General features: G+C 45.6%; 1 protein-coding gene across 1 annotated transcript in view; it reads left to right on the plus strand.

Annotated features, from left to right (window-relative positions):
* LOC147664882 (uncharacterized) overlaps positions 1–26,125 on the plus strand; it is a 52,322-nt gene that overhangs the window by 20,681 nt on the left and 5,516 nt on the right. The window contains exon 3 of the mRNA XM_086949923.1: positions 10,079–10,143. The gene's annotated coding sequence lies outside the window, so the exon portion shown is untranslated. The remainder of the gene's footprint in view (positions 1–10,078; positions 10,144–26,125) is intronic.

The following is a 26,125-nucleotide window of genomic DNA, read 5'->3' on the forward strand; positions in this document are numbered from 1 at the left end:
AGAACGCCTCATTCTTTTTAGCATCCATGGTAAGACCTTCTGGGGCAATTACAAATCCCAAGAAATCCACAGGTTTTACTCCAAAAGCGCATTTTTCAAGTTTTACGTAAAGCTCACTTTCCTTCAGGCAATGCAAAACTCTTTTGACCTGTTGCCGATCTTCTTCTGATGAGGAATAAATCAAAATGTTTTTGATGTAAACAATCGCGCATTGATCAATGAACTCCTTCAGGACATCATTAATGAAGTACTGGAACGCTGCAGGAGCGTTGCTCAAACTGCAGGGCATCACTTGGTACTCATATAATCCATACTTTGTTTTTTATTTTTTTAATTTTCTTTCCACACTTCCAAGACATGATAGACATTTGACAATACACAATTTCCATATATAATGCTTAGATGATTATCATACATTGTTTTATCCAGCTGGGCCTTTTCGTTAGAGTCCATCAAGAAAAATACGCAAAAAAGAACATAAATGTAAATAATCTGCTGGGAAAGATTAATTTGCCTTATCATTGCAAAATCCCCATTTTTTTCACTTTAGCTTAAAAAATATAGTTGTCATGTTGCATTTCCACAGTTGTTAGTCTTTATACCTTCCATAATTCCTTGTACTTTACAGATTAGTATTCTCAATTATTCATATGGGCCAAGAATTGCTCCCAACTCATAAGACCCAATTTCCGTTTTCGTGCCCCCTTTAGCGAATATAGACTAAATTCCAAACTTGAAATTCTATATAACTTGGCCCTTCACACCTCAAATCTTGGAGGCTTCTGGCACAGCCAGTCCCCCGCTATACATAAGCGGGCAAAGTCATTGCAACAAATAAAAAATATCTGAACTTATATAAACTACCCCCCTTTGAAACATCCTGGCCCATCCCTAACAACATCAAAGCTGGGGTTATCCGAACAGGTGTCTCTAGTATATCAGATAAAAATCTTTCCATAGCTTGTATGAAAGGAAGCAATTTAACACAAGTATAAAAAATATGATCTATATCCGCATCGGATGAAACACATTGGAAACATTTGCCATCGTAACTGCTACCCCATTTTTTCATCCGCGCGGGTGTATAATATAACCTGAATATAGTTTTAAAAAACTGTACTTGTAAATTTGCTGACATAAGAACTTCCCTAGCTCTTACAATCGCTTCCTCTATTGATATATCTATTTCATTCTCACCAAGAGTTTCTACCCAATGTGCCATATGTTTTTCCAAGTCATCCTTCTTTCTCGAATTTAAGATTTTGTACAATCCACCAATTCTACTGTGAGCCTTTAGAGCCTCCATCAAAGGGTTAGATATCAGTTTTAAGTTCTTTTTAACTAAAAAATCCCTGATTTGTAAATACTTAAAAAACTGTGTTTGTGGTATGCCATAAACCTGTGAAAGGGATGAGAACTGTTTGAAAGTTCCACTTTGATCATACAAATCACCTAGCATCTTAATCCCTTTAGCATGCCAGGTCCTCGCCACACTATCACCACAAATAGCTGGGAGCAATTTTATCGCGTTTAATGGGGAATAACAAGTTATAGTTCCTAAGTCGATTCATTTGCGTACTTTCTTCCAAATTTTACTGGCTGCTACTACCGTCTTAAACTTCACTCTTTTGTAATAGCTCCATTCTATCTCCCTGAACAAACTCCGATTTGCTGCCATTCCCAGGGTTAAATGATATATAGAGATATTGGAGCTTAACGTTGTTACATTAATTCCCTCTTCACCTCCCATCAATAAAATATGCATCTTTTGCAGAAAGCAGACATAATAATACAATGGAAAATCAGGAACCGATAGTCCCCCCCCTGTCTTTTGGTAGCGTCATAAACCGCATAGCTCTCCATGGTTTACCAGGAGTCCATATGAATCTGGCACACAAAGCCTGTAGTTGTTGAATTTGGGCTGGTAGTATTTCTAATGGTAAGGATCTAAAAAGATATTGAACATTTGGTAATATACTCATTTTTAATATATTGGTTCGGCCGATTAAAGTAAAATGTAGCCTCCCCCACTTCTCTAAGGATTCCGCTATATTTCTGTACAGTGTAACCCAATTAGCTGAGACTACCTCCGACATGGCGGTCCTTATTTTAACCCCCAAGTAGGTTGCTTCTACTACTTTTCTCTAGGATCATTGACCTTCACTGTTTCAGAACACACCAGCTATGTTTTTGTGGCATTTAACTTATAGCCGGACAATAAACCGAAAATCTTGGCTAAGTGTTCAATTTCCCCCAATCCAAGAATCGGATCTTCTGTAGTCACTGCAATATCATCTGCAAAGACAAAAACAGTGTGGGGGATATTGCGCACATAGCAAGGTTTGATAGCCTCGCTGCTAATGAGCATACCAATAAAGGGATTTATATATAATGCAAAAAGCAGAGGAGAGGAAGGGCATCCCTGCCTTGTACCTCTAGTTATCTGCACTATGTCTGAAGTTGCTCCCATAGACACTATCCTAGCAGTTGGTGCCACATATAAAATTTGCAATGCCGTCATAAACTTCCTAGGAAATCCCATATTCTCCATTAACTACTATAAATACTTCCATTCCACGCGGTCGAACGCTTTTTCAGCGTCGAGTAGTATCAGCCCTAAACTGCGTTTCTCTACCTCTGCTATATCAAACAAAGTAATAACTTTGTTGATATGTGCCACTGTTCCTCTCCCTGGAATGAAGCCGTGCTGCTCATCAAATACTAGTGAGGTAATGACTTTTGATATCCGGTTTGCTAGAATTTTGGAATAAATCTTCCCATCACAGTTTAAAAGTGATATGGGGCGATATGACCCCGGAAGATCGGTCTCTTTTCCCTTCTTACTGAAAACAACTATAGTGGCTTCATCCCATGATTTCCGTGCAGCTCCAATTTGAGCAGCCCTGAATGTGTCTAGCATTATCTCTTTTAGTTCCTCCAAAAAAGTTTTGTATATTTCCCCTGGTAGTTGGTCAGGACCTGCTGCTTTACCCATTGCCAACGTTTTAACTGCCATAGCTACCTCCTCTTTTGATAGAGGTGCCTCCAATAAATCCACCACTAGTGGGTCTAGCTTGGCAAGTGTTCCTAGTAGAGTAAGATCTATTTCCTCCAAATTAGTTTGTTCTGTCTTATACAATTCTGAATAAAAGTTGTGGAAAATAGCCAATATGTCTTGGGGTCTAGTTTTTAGAGTCCCTGTTTTATCTTTCATAGAGGATATATTCCGACTAGCATCCTTCATACGCAATTTTTACGCTAAAGGTCTTCCTATTGCTTCACCATACTCATGGCAGATCTTGCGTTGCGCCAAATATTTTCTTGCGTTTTTGCTATCCCCCATACCAAATTTTTTTGCCATTTTCTTTGCAACCTCAACCTCTAATGTTTTCACATCACCCTGGGTAGCTATCCCCCTTGTTAAGTTCTCTTCTGCTGATTGTAATCCCTGATATAGCCTTTCCATGTCTGTTTTTAACTTTCTTTGCCGGGCGAGCCCAAAACTTAAGACCTCTCCCCTAAAACAGGCTTTAAATGTATCCCAAACAATGTTGATTGGGGCCGAATTTTTATGATTCTTGAAAAATTCTCTTATCCACATCTTCGTATAAACTATAAACTCTTCATTGTAGCATAATTTTCGATCAAAGGTAAATTTCCTTATTATAGCAAATATCCCCCAACCAACAATTGACAGAACAATGGGTGTATGATCGGACGAAATGTTAGGATAAATCTGCATTTTCACTTTGGCTAAGTGGGGCACTTCCACAAAAAAGTAGTCCAATCTGACTTTTTTTTGGTGGGGATAAGAATAAAAAGTAAAGCCAGGATCCATCGGAAACAGGGTGCTCCAAACATCCACCAGACCGTAATATTTTAACAAATTAAGGAGGGCCCTGCAAACCTGCGGCTTCCGGCCTTTGTAAGTCTTCACTCCCCCATCAATCTCATACTTTGTTAAATTAATGTTCATATCCCCGCAGATAATCAGGGAGGTAGCCCAGGTTGCAAGTTCAACATGCACTTTGTCCAGAACCCCAGAGTCATCTATATTAGAGCCATAGATATTACATATTGTAAAATTCCCATGTTGCCCCCACATTCAACCATCCCCCACCTACCATATGTTTCTGTTGCTTTCCATCGTATCGTAACCAAAATGGCTACCCCCCGCGTCATACCAGATTGTTGGGACGAGGCTAAAATAATAAACCCCAGTTCTGCTAATACTTGATGCTTATTCCAAGGGAAATGGGTTTCTTGCAGGCAGACCACATCTGGAGCGACATGGCGCAGCTCAGCCGCTACTCTTCTTCGTTTATTAAAGTTGTTTAGCCCAGAAACGTTTAGCGAGCATATTCGAAGGTCTCTAATAGTAGATATAAGGCTCAGCTAGAAATTCCGCAGGAATAGGCCCATTTAACCTTAGAAAAACCATCAAATAGTTTTTTGTCAATTTGCCTACCATATTATTTATTAAGTTCCGTACCATCTTGAAATGCAAGTGTGGATTTTTTGTCCCCTTTTAACCCCTCCACCAAGTCCCTCCACCTACCCTTCCCTCCCTCTACCCAGCTACCCCCTTGCCCACCCTTCCCAATAACGAGGCGTTCGGACTTATGGTCCTGTAGATGTAACTGGCAAGTCCCCGCACCCCCCACAAGACTGCTACTCTACAACTCTGTTCACTCCTAAAAAAAAAAATAGGAAAGAAATCGTTCCTTCCTACTACAGAGAGACCTTAACCTATCTATAGATTATGTGCCCGACAAATCTTCTTAAAGAAAGGAAAGATACGGCATCCCTAGCAACTATTACGCCTTGTAGCAAACACAACATTTTTTTTTTTTTTAAATTAGTACTCTGTCACTTCATTCGAAGACTACATACCCCCTGAATTCCTTCTGTCTTGCTGCCCCGGTGATTAATATTTATCTGGTTGGGCTGGTAATCTTGCTTAAAAATTCCTTAGCCTGCCCCACATTAGTAAAGAAGTATGTTCGCTCCTTAAATGATCTTCAACTTTGCAGGATTAAGAAGGACCACTTGAGCGCCCGTGGCCTGTATTGGAGTAATTAACTGTCGTAGTTACCATCGGTTGTCAACCGAATATTTACAGAAATCGGGGGTTACAAAAAACTCAAACCCTGGGCCAGGCCGTCTTTTATCGGGTCTTGCAAGTTTGAATACCTCTTCTCGGGCAAGAAAGCTATTAAAAGAGATTAATAGAGCCCTAGGCCTGCCCATATTTCTCTCTACCCCTTTCTCCATTCCTTGACCTGCAGTCCCTTTCAATTTGAATGGAAAACGATGTGCTCTTTCGACCTCCCTGTCCCAGTCCCACTTTGTAAGTTCCGGGAAGGCTTCTTGGCCTTCTTTGCCTTCAGGGAGTTGGAGGACCCTCAGGTTATTGCGACGAGCCCTGTTCTCAAAATCCACCAGTTTCCAGAGAGTATCCTCCTTTAACCCTTGTAGCGCTTCTGTAGCTCCTTTCTGCTGCTCTACTGCATCTTCCAAGCTAGAAATGCGAGTCTCAGCCTCGTTAAACCTGTTAGCTGCATCTGCTTGTGACTTTGCAAGCCTTCGGACTGAATTTTGGAGCTTGCGACACATACTCTGCACTCTGTGGCTCTCCTCCATAGTCTCATCCCGCAGTGAAATTATGGATTCATAAATCAGTTTTAATGAAATCTCAGTACTCCCTTTGGCGGCGGACTCCTCTGTCCCTATTTCATTCCTTGTATGATCTGAGACTTCCATGTTTAAGTCACGCACAGTAGAAGGGCTATCCTCTGTAATGTCAATGGAGTCCTCCTGGCATAAACTACTTGCCGGGCTCCCACCTTGCAAACTAATTTGCAAGGCGTATTGAGGTGCTAAGTCCTCACAGGACGAGGGCAACGATGCTTCAGACATGGAGTAAAAGTCACCAGACTCAGCATCGGGTTGAGCCTGTTCCTGTTCCTGTCCCTGCTCCTTGCCTCCAGCGGCACCAAGGGCAGAGGTCTCCCCAAGTTCTTGACTCTCCATGATGTTAGTAGTAATTTTAGAGGGGGAGCCCGCAGTTGTAACCTTTACATTTGCCCCCTTAGCTCTCTCAATTTCTATCGCTGCTGCCGCTGCAAAGATAGAGGGGATCACCCCATTCTTGTCTGCCCCACCCCCAGTTGTGATCGCATTGGCACTTAGCTGTGCTCCCTTCACTTTCCCTGGCTCCACTGGTGTTTTGGGTTGGGTCTTCTTGCTCGTACCAGTTTTGCCCCCTTCTTTGGGAGCGCCGTTTTCCCCAAGGTCCTCTGCGGCTTTCTGTTTCCCCATTGTACCTTTGGGAGCCATATCTTCACCCTTTGGTGCTTTAAAGTCCGTCTGCCGACTAACAAAGGTCTCACAAAAGTCTCACTCTGCACCCGCTTACACTCTGTGCCTTGCCATGCCACTCAACGCAGCAATCCTCGCAGTGTCACACCGCCCGGTGCTATGAAGCAATTGGGTCTCCTGCAAAAAACCCAGTATTCCAAGCTGCAAGACACGTAAGCGTTTCTGGCGTTTTCCCGGCGTTTCCCTCCGTCGCTTCCCTCAGAGCCTGCAAAGTCGGGAAGCCGTGCTGAGCCCAGATCGGCCCAGTCAGCCACAGGTGTGTCATGTCAGAAGCTCAGGTGGGGAGCGCCGTAATCCACCAGGCGCCGCCGCTCCAATGCCGGTGAGTTTCTCCCTCCTAGCTCCGCAAATTCACATGTCACGGCGCTATCAGCAACAGGAATCTAAAATCGGTTACTCTGCACAGTGCGGTTTTCAATCAGCCATCCTACATCCACCACAGTATTGCGGGTTCCGATGAAACGCCAACTCTGCCAGACAGGTCAGGTCTTCTCGGCTGTTGCAATCAATCAATCAATCAAGCATTTATATAGCGCACTACTCACCCGGAGGGTCTCAAGGCGCTTGGGGAGGGGGGTCCGCTACTGCTCGAACAGCCAGGTCTTGAGTTGCTTCCTGAAGGCGAGGTGGTCTTGGGTCAGGCGGAGGTGGGTCGGGATGGAGTTCCAAGTCTTGGTGGCCAGGTAGAAGAAGGCCCTTCCTCCTGTGTTGACTCTTCGGATGCGGGGAACGGCGGCGAGGGCATGGCTGGTCGATCGAAGCTGACGTTTGGGAGTGTAGAAGTTGAGGCGGCTGTTGAGGTATCTTGGGCCTTGGTTGTGTAGGGCTTTGTGTGCGTGGGTGAGGAGACGGAAGGTGATTCTCTTGTGGACCGGGAGCCAGTGCAGGTCTCTCAGGTGTCCGGGGATGTGGCTGTGTCGGGGATGTCGAGGATGAGTCTTGCTGAGGTGTACTGGATCCGCTGGAGTCTTTTCTGGAGTTTGGCAGTGGTTCCGGCGTAGAGGGAGTTGCCGTAGTCCAGTCGGCTGGTGACGAGGGCCTGGGTGACCGTCTTTCTGGTCTCGGTGGGGATCCACCGGAAGATCTTACGTAGCATGCGCAGAATGTTGAAGCACGACGAGGAGACGGCGTTGACTTGTCTGGTCATGGAGAGGGAGGAGTCCAGGATGAAGTAATTCGGCGGAAAACCACGGGGCTGTTGGTGATTCTCTCTGCGACATCATCCTTTTAGCAGGTGCCACTTGTTCCACCATATCTCCAATCCATTGATTTAAAGCCAGCGCATCAGCGCTTACATTATTAGTAAATTTGGGCGGAGCTTGCGCCAGAATAGGGCCCATAATATCCGGGGTAAGGTTTTTCCATTGCCCCTTGAGATACGAGCGTTTGCCCTTAATGGGCACTATGCCTTCTACCACTATTGAGAAGGGAATAAGCCAATGATCTGACCAGACCAATGGCTGTGCTTCTTCCATCAGTATATCCTTAAATGTGGCAAAGATCAGGTCAAGTGTGTACCCTGCTCTGTGTGTGGGACCTTTATTCTGAAGCATCAGATTCGCCGCACTTAATGAGGCCACGAGTTGTTCTGCCTGTGAACTTTCCTGGCTATCAATGTGGATATTAAAATCTCCTACAACTTAGAAGTGGTCGTGCTTCAGCGAGCTTTGGGCAATAGCATCAATAAGTCGCAAAGTGCTACTGTCTAAGCAATCCGGGGGGCGATAAACCACCAGCCCGGCAATAGCCAATTGAGGATTGAGAAGGAGGCAGAAGTATAGACATTCCACCCTGGGAATGAGAACTGGCGAGGCGGATGACAAGGTATAGCAGTCCTTGAAGATTAAGTCCACGCCTCCCCCTCTCCTACCATCCTCGCGGTTAGAAAAACACATAGAAAAGCCCTGTGGTACTGCTAGAGCAATGGCTGTCAAATTCTGCTCATTCAACCAAGTCTCAGTTAGGAACAGGGCATCCCATTCCTGGCTCTCTAAGAGTAGCCAAATATCAGTGCTATGCTTGGGCATCGATCTACAGTTCAAAAGTCCCGCTCTAAGACCTTTGCCCGGCTGATCTATATATGCCTTCGCTATGGCCTCTTGTGGAGGGTCGGCCATATCCCACCATCTTCCACAGTCTGGGCATGTAACCGAGTCTGAGAACGATTCAGGATCGAGGGAGTGGGCTTTGCACGGCCCTGTTAGATCGAAGGCCAGCAAGTCTTGCCTAGACCAACTGATCCTGACAGGCTCGGACCCCGATGGGGCAGCATAACTGGCCTTGGCCCCAGTCCGGCCGCGGACGGGCGCAGACGGGCTGAACTTAGGCGCGTCTTCGTCGCGCCATCGCCGCGCCCGCTGCGCGGCCGGATGCACATTGACTCTAGTAGAGCCTAGCCGGGAAGTGATGCTGGGGGTGGGAGGAGTCTCGTCCCTCCGCTCAAGCGGCACACAAAAGCCGTGGCGGAACAGGGACGGACCGGGACACTACAAGGGGCCAGAAAGCTCGTACAACCAGCCTAACAGTGTATGTATCCCCGCAGATGAAATTACATGCTCCCACCAGAAAATACGTTTTTTAAAATTGCACACGCTACTGGAGTTGTCAAAGTCACAGTACACGTAAAAAATAAACACAAAGCAGTTTTTAAAATGAAGCTTTCCACAACACGCCGCCCAGCGCCTTGCTCGCGCTGCTCTCACCAAGTGCGGCGGGATTGAAGGCACCTTTTGAAGGCTGTATGCTGTGGGTGGGAGGAGTCGCGTCCCTCCGCTCAAGCGGCACACAAAAGCCGTGGCGGAACGGGGACGGACCGGGACACTACAAGGGGCCAGAAAGCTTGTACAACCAGCCTAACAGTGTATGTATCCCCGCAGATGAAATTACATGCTCCCGCCAGAAAATACGTTTTTTTAAATTGCACACGCTACGGGAGTTGTCAAAGTCACAGTACACGTAAAAAATAAACACAAAGCAGTTTTTAAAATGAGGCTTTCCACAACACGCCGCCCAGCGCCTTGCTCGCACTGCTCTCACCAAGCGTGGCGGGATTGAAGGCACCTTTTAAAGGCTGTATGCTGTGGGTGGGAGGAGTCGCGTCCCTCCGCTCAAGCGGCACACAAAAGCCGTGGTGGAACGGGGACGGACCGGGACACTACAAGGGGCCAGAAAGCTTGTACAACCAGCCTAACAGTGTATGTATCCCCGCAGATGAAATTACATGCTCCCGCCAGAAAATAAGTTTTTTAAAATTGCACACGCTACTGGAGTTGTCAAAGTCACAGTACACGTAAAAAATAAACACAAAGCAGTTTTTAAAATGAGGCTTTCCACAACACGCCGCCCAGCGCCTTGCTCGCGCTGCTCTCTTCAAGCATGAGTGGAAATCGATGCACCAGAAAAGCACACCATTACTAATTTCCTTCAATTCCTTCTCCACTTTCTTACTCTCTCTCTCTCTCTCTCTCTCTCTCTCTCTCTCTCTCTCTCTCTCTGTATTTCCTTCCCCAGAGTGCCTATGGCTTTTACTCCTCATCTATTCTTCAATATAAGTATTTTATTCTTTGGTAACCTGCATTATAAACAACATTGTAGCACCCTTTAACTCTGTGAATTCATTTATTCTTTTTCACTCATTCGTTCATTCACTCTCTGCCTTACTTTCTTATCTTCTGAATTCTCCTTACTTCTCCCTTAGAAACCTTCTGGAGCCTCCGCCGTCAACCAAGCAACGAAGAAATCAGGAACTGAAGTATTCAATGGGTAAGTATTAATTCTTCTCTTTATATTTCTTTTTTCATATTTACTTTAAATTGGTATTTCTCTCTATCTCTAAATTACCGAACTAACTAACCGACGGATCGAAGTGCTCTAACCTGCACCTAAGCCTGGCACAAAATTGCACTCTTTCTATCTAAATAGACTACAGAAAGAACATGACTAATCTCTGAAAATCCGTTGGTGAAGTGCCTCATTCTAAAATCAACCGGCGCACTTCACAGCTGGTCTAGACCTCACACCTGTGTCCAGGAACTGAGGACTAGACCGGCAACTTCCACCGCGGTCCTCCCTGTTGGTAGTACAGAGGAGAATGCCCGGTTCCGTGCTATAATCACCCACGACATTTTGCGAGCGGGTGATCTTTGCAATGCCGGTTCAATGGCAGATACTACGAGACAAAGAAGAGCTTTGATTCCTTTTTTTCTGCACCCTGACACCTGTCCAGGGGGTGCAGAAGAGGTGAGGCCTGTACTGTGCGGAGGAGGTGAGACCTGTTCAGGGGGTGCAGAGGAGTTGAGGCCTGTCCTGGGCTGGGGGTGCAGTCGAGGTGCGGCCTATCCAGGAGGTCTATGCCGAGGCATTGAAGGGCGGTGTGTCGCTGGCATCTATAAGTGATGCAGTCATATCAGTGCCCTCTAAGCCTGGAAAAGACCCTGTAAGTGTACATCTAATCGCCCTCTGCCACTGCGTAACAGTGATAATAAATTCCTGCCTGAGGTGATGCGACTCGGCTATCCCTCCTACTTGAGAAAATAGTCTCCCCTGTAGAGTTGGGATTTGCCCCACATAAATCCACAGCGGTTCATCTACGGACGGTATTCGCAGTATTCGCAGTGCTGCATTAGGTAAACCCAAACATGAAGTCAGCTGATGCCGATAAGGCGTTTGACTCCCTGGAGTAGCCTTTTATGATCGAGACGTTTAGGCTGCTTGGTATGTCAGGGAGTTTGAGATCACGTATGAAGCTGCTGGGCACACAGCCTATGGCCTGCGTTTACGTAAATGGGCTCAACTCAGACTCCATTCAGATCGCCTGGGGCACTGGGCTTAGTGTTATAATTTCTGATGTCTTCGTCTCAAACTGGAGGGTCGCTAATTTGAATCCTGGTTGGCGCACTAGGGAATAGTGACTTGTATATTTTTACAGTGCTGTGACGTCTGCCCGTGAGAGACAGCACTTTGAATAGGAAAGCCAATAGTTTAAAGAAAGAATTAAACTAAATATAAAATAGGCTACACAAATTATAGGATGGGCTGTACAGAGTATAAGATCAGTCGAGCCTAATTTGTAAAAAGAGAAAAAGTGTAAATTCTTACTGTGCTATCAGATGTTACATGTTTAGTTACCGCAATCATACTGTAGCTAGTGTTAACCTTTTTTTAAGGTTTCCATGAAAATACTGCATTAAAGAAGTACTGGTAACACCCTCACAGTAATCTTAAAAAGAATTACTCTTTGTCACCGTGAACCTCCAGGTTTGTCGCGCCCTCAGGTCTGCTCCATTGTCTGCACTCATCTAGTGCAGCTCGGTGATGCCAGCACAACTGGAACAGCCTGCCTGGGTGCACACATCTCAGCTATAAAAGTCCTGCTCGTTGGGTGGCAGGAGCTGCCAGGCAGCAAGGATCCCGAAGTGAGTGTCCACATGCCAGTTTGTGGATCGTGTTAGCAACCCAACCATATCAGCATACTACGATTCTTTGCAGCCACCAAACAAGCAAACTGACCCAGGAGTTACAAGTTAGCCATGGCGGTTCCGGGCAATTGCTTACATTGATGGCCCCACCCAGGTCTCTGGCCCTCTAGACCGCTATCTAAACAGAGGACATGCCCTTTTGAGAAGCTGGTAACCCCAGTGCTTCTTCGAACAGTTCTTTTATAATGGCGCTTCATTTTAAGCGACCAACTCTCACCCCAATGGCCTCCTCAAATGGTGCGATGTTTGGGTGACATTCGTTCTGCAAATTCCTGAAGCGTGCATAAAGCACAAGCCCGAAACCCATCAGCCTATATCTTCCAGGATCAACACCTAATGAAAAGAACAAACGCAGAATTCAAATGTTTTGATAGACCAATGTCATAGTCACTGTAGTCGTTCACCGTATTAGCAGGTCTTTTGTAATTAGGCACTCCTACCTGGAGACTGTTGTTATGTGGTCACTATTAATAAGGGGTTATTGTTCATCATTGCGGATACACTCTCTAACTTGATACTTCTGCTTTTCCTTAACCTTTGTGTGGTTCTAAAAGTACCAGAAACCTTTAAAAAGCAAGTCGGTAAACTTTATAATGTTGTCTATCAGTTGTCTCTTTATCCCCTTCTTGTAAAATATGCAAACCTAACTTGAAATAAGTACACTTTGTTGTGAGAATAGCTATTGTTGCCGCTGATTTCCTTTATTGCAGCACAGCAAGGCCTCTATTATAAATCGATTCAGAAAAGGGGTGGTGATGAACAGAGTGTCTGAATTAAGCAGACCACTCTTACCCAGTCCAAAGATCAGGGCTTGATCCATCACCGTTATTTATCTCACTGCACCATCCCAGCTCAGAACCTGGCTATATGCAAATCAGTCTGTCCCTGGCCCAGTGCATCATGGGAACAGGGCAGACAAAGCTACCAAGCCAATTCTTCACCAGAAAGGAGACAAGCTACCGGGGACCGGTTTCTGGCATTTCAGCCTTCTTCGGCCCGGCTTGCTTGAATCCTGATGGTGCAGTGAGAAAGGGACTCATGTCTGAGTATACCCTGCCACACCTATAGTGGCCAAAAACGATTCAGAAAAGGGGTGGTGATGAACAGAGTGTCTGAATTAAGCAGACCACTCTTACCCAGTCCAAAGATCAGGGCTTGATCCATCACCGTTATTTATCTCACTGCACCATCCCAGCTCGGAACCTGGCTATATGCAAATCAGTCTGTCCCTGGCCCAGTGCATCATGGGAACAGGGCAGACTAAACTACCAAGCCAATTCTTCACCAGAAAGTGCAGTGAGCTAAAAAACGGTGATGGATCTAGCCCTGATCTTTGGACTGGGTAAGAGTGGTCTGCTTAATTCAGACACTCTGTTCATCACCACCCCCTTTTCTGAATTATTTTTGTCCACCATAAGCGTGGAAGGGTATACTCAGATGTGAGTCCCTTGCTCATTGCACCATCAGGATTCAAGCAAGCCGGGCCGAAGACGGCTGAAATGCCAGAAACCGGTCCCCGGTAGCTTGTTTCCTTCCCAGTATAAGAATTGGCTTGGTAGTGTGGTCTGCCCTGTTCCCATGATGCACTGGGCCAGGGTCAGACTAATTTGCATATAGCCAAGTTCTGAGCTGGGATGGTGCAGTGAGCTAAAAAACGGTGATGGATCAAGCCCTGATCTTTGGACTGGGTAAAAGTGGTCTGCTTAATTCAGACACTCTGTTCATCACCACTCCCTTTTCTGAATCACTCTATTATAAATCGAACATTGATTATTCGAATAGTATTGATTTCATTCCAGAGTGACTTTTGCACCATTAAGGCGATAAATAATACGTTGACCTCATATTTGAGTTGGATCGGTTTATCCTATTAGCGTCCTGTCCTGTCCTTCGTCGTCGTTTTCTAGTGAGCGGCCTAGGCTCTAGAGAATCATAGGGCTCTGCCCCTCCTTTTGCTTCAACAGTGTTTGCCTTTAGAGATGCTGATATGCAGTGCGGAGACCTGCAGTTAAGCAGCTCTGAACGAGTGAATGAATTCCATGCTGGTGGTTTGAGCTAGGAACGTGCCTTTCATGTTTATTTCTTCCATCCAGCCTCCTTCTAGGTACATACATTGTCAGATAAGGAGACAGAGGCACAGAGAGAGGAGGATTTGCCTAGTACTAAACAGTTTAAGTCTGATGAACACAGAACTACTTTTTCCAAAGGGTAATACTTGGCCACGTTACATTCTGGTGAATAGTCCATGAGAGTGGGCACTGTGTACCCCTCCCCCCACCAGAGGCAATGTCTATGTGGTAATCAAACTCTTGTGTCATCGGTAGGCTAAGGGTAAGATTTATTCACCACACACCCAACTGCACCAGGAACGTAACTGTCGGGAACACTCATGGCAATGCATCAACAAGAGAGAAGTGGAGAAGTGTGGCTCAATGATTAGAGCGGCAGACCCTGATGCAGAGGTCTAGCCCGGGACCAGGGTTCAATTCCCCGCCACGGCGGGTCTTGGGCTCACAAATTCCACGAACCTGATAATTCTCGCCTCAGTGCCTATTCCAATCATGGAGTTCCACTCTGCAACTCTGGGCAATAGCTTGCTTAATCTCCACAACGGCCCCCACAACGCTAAGGATGCCTGGCCTCCACCTTGGGAGTGCCCAGGAGTGGGCACCTCACAGGGAAAGCCAGGATGGGTTCCACAGCAGTATTCGTACAAGCGCCTTGAGACCCTTGCGGGTGAGTAGTGCGCTATACAAGTATCAATTTACATTTTACATTTACAACAACACTCCTGGCAACGCATCAACAACACTCCTGGCGACGCATCAACAACAACATTCCAGGAGTCGCTGGAAGGAATCTTTAGTTAAAGACACATCACCACAGTCTGGGCCCATTTTTAAAAGCACAGTTTTACTTACAACTTTAGGATGGTTGTAAATACCCCGATCTTGGACATAAATGGGGGGAGAGGCATAAATGTACTTAGTAACTCCTGAAGCTCACTATTTTGCAAATTGTAGGTCAGGGTTAAACACGTAGTCTCCTGGTTACACAATTTCCTAGTGCAATAAACCACATGTAGGGTGGTGGAGATTGTGAGGGAGAGGCAGAGGGACTACAATCCCAGAATAAGAACCTGTATAGTGGCCCTGTCGAGAAGTAACATTTGGTGTTTATTTCCAGCATCTTTAGGTAAAGTGGTAAAGCCGGGATTAGATGTTATGTCTCCCCTCGGCCCCTCCTAGGATGATTGGTCTGTGTGTAAAGGCGCTTTCGTGTTCTGGATTCATGTGAGGTGCAGAGCCCATTTTAGGTGTCGCCCTTGTATCTAAGTAGCCTCTAAAGTTGTGTGCTGTTCCATAACGTTAGTGACAATCTGCATCCTCTCCTCTCACTGCTTGCCCCGTTGCTGCTTTTTAGAGTCACTCCTCATATTGAAATTCTTTGTAAAGCAGATGACCCTTGAAGGGAAGATTATAATCTCTCTGACACCCCTTAGTACGTAATATCCCATACCTGGCCCAAAAACAAAAAAATGGACTCTGCATGATTTACTATATGGTAATACTTCCTTAAAATATTGCTCATTTTGCCCATCTTTCAGTCCATATGAAACTAGTCTTTGCCCTCCCACCCTCTTGTCCACACAGTACACTAGATCACGCCAGGTATTACATGCTCACCTGCATCAGATTCTCCTAGCGCCTTGCCCGTGTTATTTCATTGTTTGCATCAGATTCTCCTCGTGCCTGGCCTGTGTTATTGCATTGTTTAAATCAGATTTTCCTTGTGCCTGGACTGTGTTATTGCAGTGTTTGTGTCAGATTTACGTAGTGCCTGGACTGTGTTATTGGATTGTTTGCTTCAGATTCTCCTCGTGCCTGGACTGTGTTATTGGATTGTTTGCTTCAGATTCTCCTCGTGCCTGGCCTGTGTTATTGCATTGTTTGCATCAGATTCTCCTCGTGCCTGGCCTGTGTTATTGCATTGTTTGCTTCAGATTCTCCTCGTGCCTGGCCTGTGTTATTGGATTGTTTGCATCAGATTATCTTGGTGCCTAGCCTGTGTTATTGCATTGTATGCATCAGATTCTCCTAGTGCCTGACCTGTGATATTGTATTGTGTCCACCGGATTCTTCTAGTCCCTTTCCCATGTTTTTGTAGTATTTACTTCAACCTTAATGCCTGGCCCATGTTATTGCATTGTTTGCGTCAGATTCTCCTAGTGCCTCACCCGTGTTATTGCCTATTTGCTTCAACCCTACTGCCTGGCCCATGTTATTGCATTGTTTGCATCAGATTCTAGTACCTGGTCTGTGTTATTGCACTGTTTGCATCAGATTCTCATAGTGCCTGTTCTGTGTTATTGCATTGTTTGAGTCAGATTCTCCCAGTGCCTGGCCTGTGTTATTGCAGTGTTTGGATCAGATTATCTTGGTGCCTGGCCCGTGTTATTGCATTGTTTACATCAGATTCTTCTAGTGCCTAGCCTGTGTTATTGCATTGTTTGCATCAGATTCTCTTGGTGCCTGGCCCGTGTTACTGCATTGTTTGCATCTAGTGCACGGTCCGTGTTATTGCATTGTTTGCATCAGATTCTCCTAGTACCTGATCTGTGTTATTGCACTGTTTGCATCAGATTCTCATAGTGCTTGGCCTGTGTTATTGCATTGTTTGCATCAGATTCTCTTGGTGCCTGGCCTGTGTTATTGCATTGTTTGCATCAGATTTTTCTGGTGCCTCGCCCGTGTTATTGCATTGTTTGCATCAATCCTGGTGCCTGGCCTGTGTTATTGCATTGTTTGAGTCAGATTTTCCTGGTGCTTGGCCCGTGTTATTGCATTGTTTGCATCAGATTCTCCTAGTGCCTGGCCTGTGATATTGCATTGTGTCCACCATATTCTTCTAGTCCCTTACCCATGTTTTTGTAGTATTTGCTTCAACCTTATTGCCTGGCCCATGTTATTGCATTGTTTGCGTCAGATTCTCCTAGTGCCTCACCCGTGTTATTGCCTTATTTGCTTCAACCCTACTGCCTGGCCCGTGTTATTGCATTGTTGGCATCTAGTGCACGGCCCGTGTTATTGCATTGTTTGCATCAGATTCTCCTAGTACCTGGTCTGTGTTATTGCATTGTTTGCATTCAGATTCTCATAGTGCCTGTTCTGTGTTATTTCATTGTTTGCATCAGATTCTCTCAGTGCCTGGCCTGTGTTATTGCATTGTTTGCATCAGATTCTCCTCGTGCCTGGCCTGTGTAATTGCATTGTTTGCATCAGATTCACCTCGTGCCTGGCCTGTGTTATTGCATTGTTTGCATCAGATTATCTTGGTGCCTGGCCCGTGTTATTGCATTGTTTGCATCAGATTCTTCTAGAGCCTGGCCTGTGTTATTGCATTGTTTGCATAGGATTCTCTTGGTGCCTGTCCCGTGTTATTGCATTGTTTGCATCTAGTGCGCGGCCTGTGTTATTGCATTGTTTGCATCAATCCTACTGCCTGGCCTGTGTTATTGCATTGTTTGCGTCTAGTGCCCGGCCTGTATTATTGCATTGTTTGCATTAGATTCTTCTAGTGCCTGGTCTGTATTATGATTCAAAAAGGGGGTGGTGATGGACAGAGTATCTGAATTAAGCAGAACACTCCTACCCAGTCAACAGATCAGGGCTTGATCCATCACCGTTTTTTAGCTTACTGCACCATCCCAGTTCAGAACCTGGCTACATGCAAATTAGTCTGTCCCTGGCCCAGTGCATCATGGGAACAGGGCAGACCAAACTACCAAGCTAATTCTTTACTGGAAAGGACGCAAGCTTCCGGGGACCGGTTTCTGGCATTACAGCCGTCTTCGGCCCGGCTTGCTTGAATCCTGATGGTGCAGTGAGCAAGGGACTCACATCTGAGCATACCCTTCCACACTCGTGGTGGCCAGAACGATTCAAAAAGGGGGTGGTGATGGACCGAGTATCTGAATTAAGCAGAACACTCTTACCCAGTCAACAGATCAGGGCTTGATCCATCACCGTTTTTTAGCTCACTGCACCATCCCAGTTCAGAACCTGGCTACGTGCAAATTAGTCTGTCCCTGGCCCAGTGCATCATGGGAACAGGGCAGACCAAACTACCAAGCCAATTCTTTACTGGAAAGGACGCAAGCTTCCGGGGACCGGTTTCTGGTATTACAGCCGTCTTCGGCCCGGCTTGCTTGAATCCTGATGGTGCAGTGAGCAAGGGACTCACATCCGAGCATACCCTTCCACACTCGTGGTGGCCAAAACGATTCAAAAAGGGGGTGGTGATGGACAGAGTATCTGAATTAAGCAGAGCACTTCTACCCAGGCCTGTGTTATTGCATTGTTTGCATCAGATTCTTCTAGAGCCTGGCCTGTGTTATTGCATTGTTTGCATAGGATTCTCTTGGTGCCTGTCCCGTGTTATTGCATTGTTTGCATCTAGTGCACGGCCTGTGTTATTGCATTGTTTGCATCAGTCCTACTGCCTGGCCTGTGTTATTGCATTGTTTGCGTCTCGTTCCCGGCCTGTATTATTGCATTGTTTGCATTAGATTCTTCTAGTGCCTGGTCTGTATTATTGCATTGTTTGCGTCAGGTTGTCACAACACCTGGCCTGTGTTATTGCATTGTTTGCATCACGTTTTTCTAGTACCTGGTCTGGTATTGCATTATATGTGCTGCTTTTGGTATGTTATTATTTTAATAGTTGCAGCTTTTCTAACAAACATGGTACCTTTTTTCCCAATCAAGTGCATCTGACTGCAAGGACACTGCCCTCCTCCTGCAGTGTTGTGTGGCGTTTTAGGCTCTGAGTGAATTTTCCCGATTCATGCCCTTATATAGGTATGATTTACGCTGCCCTTATATAGGCATAGAAATCAAGTACTTATTTAGACATATCCCATGCAGACCAAATACAGGCATGCCTACTTCCACCCGTACCAAACGTCTAGGCTGTCCTGTTTTCAGTTTCTATTTTTGGTACATTCTGGTTGGGTTTTTTCAGTGTTTTCAATATCTTAAAAAACAGTTGTTATCAGTGGTTACACATTTTGACGCCACTAAAAACCACAGAAAAAGTGTTTTTCCGGTGTTTATGGAACGTTTTACTTTTATCATTGCTTGCTTTCTGCACTGAAAGAACATGGTATATAGACAGTGTACGTATAGTGTATATGTGGTCCAAAGAGATTTTTCCAAATTAATCTTATTGTAGTACACCATACAATACTTCTTCAGTGAGTCTTTGGTCATGTGCGCTCGCGCTTTCCTTCCCATGTAAACTTCTGTGAAAAGGCCCTCTCAGCATTCATAGCCCCTTCAGCTAAGGGGCACAGTTGGGATGACTCTTTCTTTGATGCCACATAATGCACGAAATGATAAATATTTGCATTTTAGTTCCTGGGCATAAGAAAACAGTGCACCAGAATGGACTAAAGAGTCAATAGCATCCCTCATTAACTCGGAAGATTGTAAAGATGCTTTCAGCATACCATCTAACAAGTGGCAAGGATCTCCTTCAGGGAATCACTTCAGCTCGGGTATCAATTTTGACAGGTCATCACACAAATTTTGTATATACGTAGCTGAATCACTGCAAGTACAAACAATATCACTCCAATCTTTGTTGAACTTGGAAAGAACCTTTTTGCAGAGCATAAGTGACACTGCGTTCCATGTTTTCCAAAAGTCTGGTGTCACGTTTGCACCACTATCCCAGATGCTTGGTGATATATATACTTGCCACTATACCTGCATTTAATGTTTGAAGCATGAGGTGTTGGCAATTCACCTACTATCAATACTGACCCACTAGAAACTATGGTCTGATGTATTAAGGGTTTTTACCCATTCCCTGTGGGTGAATGTGATGACACATATTAGGATAGATTGTTATGAAACTAGCCATTTTACCTATCAGTGAAAGAATCAAATGCAGCCAAAATATCAAATGTGAGTTTGATATGTCCTGATTCTCTACAGTTTATAAAATAATTAAACTAAACCTAAAACGTAAACCTAAACCCTGCATCTTTAGACCAAAGGCCGTAAAACTGAAAAAAGTAAAAGGAAGAAGAAAAAATATTTTAGTGGCATCCCTAAAGAACAAAACTCAAGCAGAATAATGTTAGCCAGGCTTTCTTACTGCTAGCTTGTATAACAAAGTTACATTTTATTGACCCCTTCAGTAAGAACAAAATGACTCTTTCACTTTATTTTTCCTTTCTTTGAATGGCATTTAGTTTGTGGTTATGCAGGTGTTTTTTCAGTGTTTATATGTTTTCACCGGTTAGGGCTATTTTTCTTTCAGTGGGGTTTTATCAGTTATTATAGGTTTAAACCTAAAACCCCACAACCTACAAACGTCACAACGATTTCTTGGAAAATCGACTTAAGCAGTTAGGGAACTTCCCCATGCTCGAATATTGATTTGTCCAAGAACCCATGTACTTTGCAAAGAACAACTATTCCCTAGGGGTTCTTTCCTAACATTATTATGCCCGACTTTTTGTCAAACTATGGCATTCCTAGACACCTTCGAGGTATAAATATACCTCCACTTGCTCTAGCAAGACACAGTGGTTCGGAGCAGTTCGACTATCTACTTGCTCGACAGAGCTCGCTAAAGCAAGTGCTGACGGAAGCCGACCCTCCAGTTGACGCACTGATCAGGAAGCTGTCTCTTCTCCTGCCGAGAATCCAGCTCCAGTGTTTCCAAGCTCCCCTTGTGGGGTGTTGGGAAATCGAGTCCCGAGACAGAGATACCAGACCTCCTTCATTCTAACTAAGGTATGGAGATGATTAGAACCTAGAGAAATCTTCGATAGATTCTTGGCAAAGAAATCTAAACCTATTCTACACAATACTTACTTCTTCCCTTGAACTAGACTTAGGTTAAGTACATCAGGGTAGGTGTATTTTAGAAGCATCAGTTGAGTATTTTAGCCTATGTATTTATGTATGTATTTTTATATGGCTTAGAAACCAGAGAAGTGTGGCTCAATGCTTAGAGCGGCAGACCTTGATGCAGAATGCTGGCCAGGGACCAGGGTTCGATTCCCGTCTCGGCGGGTTTCGAGCTTAAATTCCTCTGACCGGATATTCTCGCCTCAGTGCCGATTCTAAGCATGGGTCCCACGCTGCAACTCTGGGCAATAGCTTGCTTAGTCTCCACAAAGGCCCCCTGATACACAAGGGATGCCTGGTTTCACCATGGGATGCCCAGGAGTGGACACCCCACAAGGAAAAGCCAGGAGGGGTTCCCTTGTGGTAGGAGTACAAGCGCCGGGATGCCTCCGGGTCACTGTTCGCGCTATACAAATACGCCACATTTACATTTACACATTTACATACAATGCTCTTACAGTATTATTTTATAATACTATTCTCGCTGTACGCATTATACTTTGCAGTCTGCTTAACGATTGTAGCAGTTCACTTCTCTTGTATGAGAAAGAAGACTGTTCAATAAACCTTTTGATTGAAAATGCCCGTCTCTCTATTTCTCTACAAACTCTGTTGAAACGAAGCATGCAATGATTGACTGAGTGAAATACTTATCTATTGTTTCCGCTACTCTAGAGATATGTTTGTTATTCTTGGGAAACCAAGTTGTCATGTTTATGCGGTTGTCAGAAACTAATCCCTTCTTGTGAATTCGAGAAAGTTTCTAGTGACCTCTGAGCTAGCTGACACTCTCAATTAAATCTAATATATTTACTAGTCGACCTCAGTCCTACATCTAATCTATAGGAAATATTATTTAAATGCACAGAGCCTATTGGGAATATAGGAACTACACTACAGCAGTAGCAATCTACTTCCCATTTATGAAGCAACAGACAGCACAACATGTCTGAAGTTGTAGGGTCAGAAACAGTACATAGGAAAATAGGTATGATGAAAAAGAAAGTGATGAGAAAGATTTTAAATGAAGAAGCTGCTGTGATAGACAGCAAAACATCCATGTCAAAACAACAGCAGTAGGACAATGGTTCACGGAATGATAATGGTAGATTTATTTACATGTCTGTGCAGTGCGTGTCACTTAATGTTCTTTTTTGCCACTCTCATGAGATGGTTTTACAAGGCAACTCTGAGCTCACTGAGTATGGAGCTTCCACGAATCCCAGAGACAGGCCGTTCCAAAGACGGTAACAGAGAAGGTTGAAAGATCTGAGTCTTTATCCTGACAAATGGAATGGTGATCCTTGAGGGGGTGCAGTTAGTCAGTGTGTTGCCACAGCTGTCCAGGGGGTGTAAGAAATGCCAGCAATTTGTGGAGGGCCCTCTTTTGGGTGAGAACCACCCAGCTTCATGCAATACGGACTAGAGGGTTTGTGTCTGCGCAGGATGAGTTACATTCTGATAACAAAATGGGGGACCTTATCCGAAGGGGATCGATGGTACCAAGGTTTAACGTCTTCGACAGATAGAGAAAGTGCATATACCTCTAGGCGCTTGAAAAGCTTTCTGCACTCTGCTGGTGCAGGCAGGATGTTTATTCTCTAGTTGACATTTGCCAGGGGATGTTCAGATACATTGGTTGAATTAAACCTTGGAGCAGCACTTGTCGCGTTGACTCTTGGAGTCTTGTAGTATGTGCTGGATGCAGTAGAACTGTCTTAATGTTTCACAGAGCTCAGAAATCCAGACTCTCCTTCGTCTCAGAGTGCGAGCTCTGTGGCTTGACCAGTTGAACTGCAATAAAGAAGATGACCTAGACCAGTTCTACCTCTCCCGACCTTTGAACTGATCCTTGAGGAAATAAGCCGTTGTCTGGAAAGCAGATTCACACAAGGTGCAGCTGACAGAAGTCCTGCCTGGAAGGAAGATCTGCACAAGGTGCAAGCGACAGAAGTCCACCCTGGAAGGAAGGTCTGCACAAAGTACGACTGACAGAAGTCCAGCCTGGAAGGAAGATCTGCACAAGGCGCAGCTGACAGAAGTCCTGCCTGGAAGGAAGATCTGCACAAAGCGCAGCTGAAAGAAGTCCTGCCTGGAAGGAAGACCTGCACAAGGCACAGCTGACAGAACTCCTACCTGGAAGGAAGATCTGCACAAGGCGCAGCTGACAGAACTCCTACCTGGAAGGAAGATCTGCACAAGGCGCAGCTGACAGAAGTCCTGCCTGGAAGGAAGATCTGCACAAAGCGCAGCTAACAGAAGTCCTGCCTGGAAGGAAGATCTGCACAAGGCGCAGCTGACAGAACTCCTACCTGGAAGGAAGATCTGCACAAGGCGCAGCTGACAGAAGTCCAGCCTGGAAGGAAGATCTGCACAAAGCGCAGCTGACAGAAGTCCTGCCTGGAAGGAAGATCTGCACAAGGCACAGCTGACAGAGGTCCTGCCTGGAAGGAAGATATGCACAAAGCGCAGCTGACAGAAGTCCAGCCTGGAAGGAAGATATGCACAAGGCACAGCTGACAGAAGTCCTGCCTAGAAAGGAAGATCTGCAAAAGGCGCAACTGACAGAGGTCCTGCCTGGAAGGAAGATCTGCACAAGGCACAGCTGACAGAGGTCCTGCCTGGAAGGAAGATCTGCACAAAGCGCAGCTGACAGAAGTCCAGCCTGGAAGGAAGATATGCACAAGGCACAGCTGACAGAAGTCCTGCCTAGAAAGGAAGATCTGCAAAAGGCGCAACTGACAGAGGTCCTGACTGGAAGGAAGATTTGCACAAGGCACAGCTGACAGAAGTCCAGCCTAGGAAGGAAGATCTGCTCAGGGCACAGCTGACAGAAGGTCTGCCTGGCGATGACCTCAAAGCAGTGAGAGACCCACAAACCACAAGATCCGTCAAGCCCAGCTAGCCACACTGGACGCAATGTACATCAAAGGCCTGATTTAGATTTCAGATGATGGTTTATTCCAACACAAACGTGACAGGTATCCTGCCCGCCCCATTAGGAATGCATTACATCCTGTGGCAATTATAATAAGGCAGGCAGGATATCTGTGACGTTTTGATAATGCCTTGGCGTCGTTTGCAGAGTTTTACTCCGCAGAATTCCACGAAGTGCCAGGGAAACTCCGCAGCACTCTGCAGACTTCCGCTAGTGGCAGAGTTTGTTTAGTTGCGCTGCTCTCACTGATTTGTAGTGCCAGGAGTTTAATGTGCACTGTAAACTCAGCACGAACAGCACTACGCGTTGCGCCAGAGGGCGATGCTGCTTTCTGCCGCTCTAATTGATATTCTAATCGAGTGGCACCTTCATCAACAAGAGTGGCAGATTTCTACACTCGAGTGGTCGTGACCTGCCGCGACCTACCGCAATGAGAAATCTCGCCAGGAGGAGGTCTAGTGCATTATATTTTCTCACAAGCACTCACCAACTTACGGTTGGAGAACTGCTTGAGAAAAAAACTCAGTTCTGCGTTACTTCATGGAGTTTTTTGGAACTCCGCATTCTGGGCAAAAATTTGCGAGCTCTGCAGGCGGAGCTGAATTCTTCGCCCACCCCTAGTTTTAAGGCAATAATCTGTTGGACAAACTTCAAACTAGGCCATAATAAGTGTTGTAGAAGAAGTAAGAACCACGGCCTTGTGAGTATTAAGTATGGGCACAAAATCCGCTCCGCTCACGAAATGTGCAAATGTTCGGCAATTTTGCAATCCGCAAATCTCGTTAAATTGTCGAAAAATTTGCGAATTCGCGAGCGGGTGGATTTTTTTTTTAGCCCACAGGAAGCACAGTTAAGGCAGGTGGTCGAGTTGAAGCTAACTTTGTAACCATTTTAGAATGGCGCCGGCAAGCTGCCAGAGTGCCTGCTGGCGCCATTCTAAAATGGTTACAAAGTAAGCTTCAACTCTGGCACCTGCCTTAACTCTGTAAGTGCTTCCTGTGGGCCAAAAATTAAACCTCAACAGGAAGCACTTCCAGATATAAATAAAGCAGGTGCCCGAGTTGAAGCTCAAATTCAGTAACGTTTTAATCAGCCCAAAACATTAGTGAGCACGGTCGAGGCTGGGCAAGTGTGCTTTAACCCCATATCTGCCATCGAAAATTATCTTTAATACCCGAGGGAGGTCTTTGCATCCCTGAGTTTCTCGAGCGCAATCCCCGTTCCTGTGACCAGGAGGCTGCTTTCTCCTCAACTGCTGCCCTGCTCTCTCTCTGACCCTTTATACACGAGGCATGTTGACACGCATAGAAGCCCCGCACCACACACTAGTGGTATCAAACGTCTTCCCGCCCTTTCCCAACTATGATGGACAGCTCACTCAAGGGACCCCGGCGCCTTTTGGCGCTGTGGCAAAGTTACAGGGACACATGGTCAGTGGAGACAAATCTTCTGGCTCTACGCAGCTGCAGTGAGGAAAAGCACTATCATTTACCCAACGAGGTAGCACTTACTGGATTAGCCAGTAGAAAGTACTCCAGTTGAGAAGAGGCATTGCACAAAACGGTGGCATCTTCGTGGATAACTATGCAGGGCAGGATTCATTCTGGCACAAGGCTCCTGTCACAAAAATTAAACCTCAACAGGAAGCACTTAAAGATATAAATAAAGCAGGTGCCCGAGTTGAAGCTCAAATTCAGTAACGTTTTAATCAGCCCAAAAGCATTAGTGAGCACGGTCGAGGCTGGGCAAGTGTGCTTTAACCCCATATCTGCCGTCGAATATTAGCTGTAATACCTGAGGGAGGTCTTTGCGTCCCTGAGTTTCTCGAGCGCAATCCCCGTTCCTGTGACCAGGAGGCTGCTTTCTCCTCACCTGCTGCCCTGCTTGCTCTCTGACCCTTTATACAAAAGAGGCATGTGAACAGGCATAGAAGCCCCGTACCACACACTAGCGGTATCAAGTGTCTTCCCGCCCTTTCCCAATCCCAACTATGATGGACAGCTCACTCAAGGGACCTCAGCGCATTTTGGCGCGGTGGCAAGTTACAGGCACACATGGTCAGTGGAGACAAATCTTCTTGCCCTTTACGCAGCTGCAGTGTAGGAAAAGCACTATAATTTACACAACGAGGTAGCGCTTACTGATTAGCCAGTAGAAAGTACTCCAGTTGAGTAGAGGTATTGCACAAAACGGTGGCATCTTTGTGGATAACTATACAGGGCAGGATTCATTCTGGCACGAAGCTCCTGTCACAAAAATTAAACCTCAACAGGAAGCACTTACAGATATAAATAAAGCAGGTGCCCGAGTTGAAGCTCAAATTCAGTAACTTTTAATCAGTCTAAAACATTAGTGAGCACGGTCGAGGCTGGGCAAGTGTGCTTTAATCCCATATCTGCCGTCGA

The sequence above is a fragment of the Lissotriton vulgaris genome, unplaced genomic scaffold, assembly GCF_964263255.1.
Source record: "Lissotriton vulgaris unplaced genomic scaffold, aLisVul1.2 SCAFFOLD_690, whole genome shotgun sequence".
Lineage (NCBI taxonomy): Eukaryota > Metazoa > Chordata > Amphibia > Caudata > Salamandridae > Lissotriton > Lissotriton vulgaris.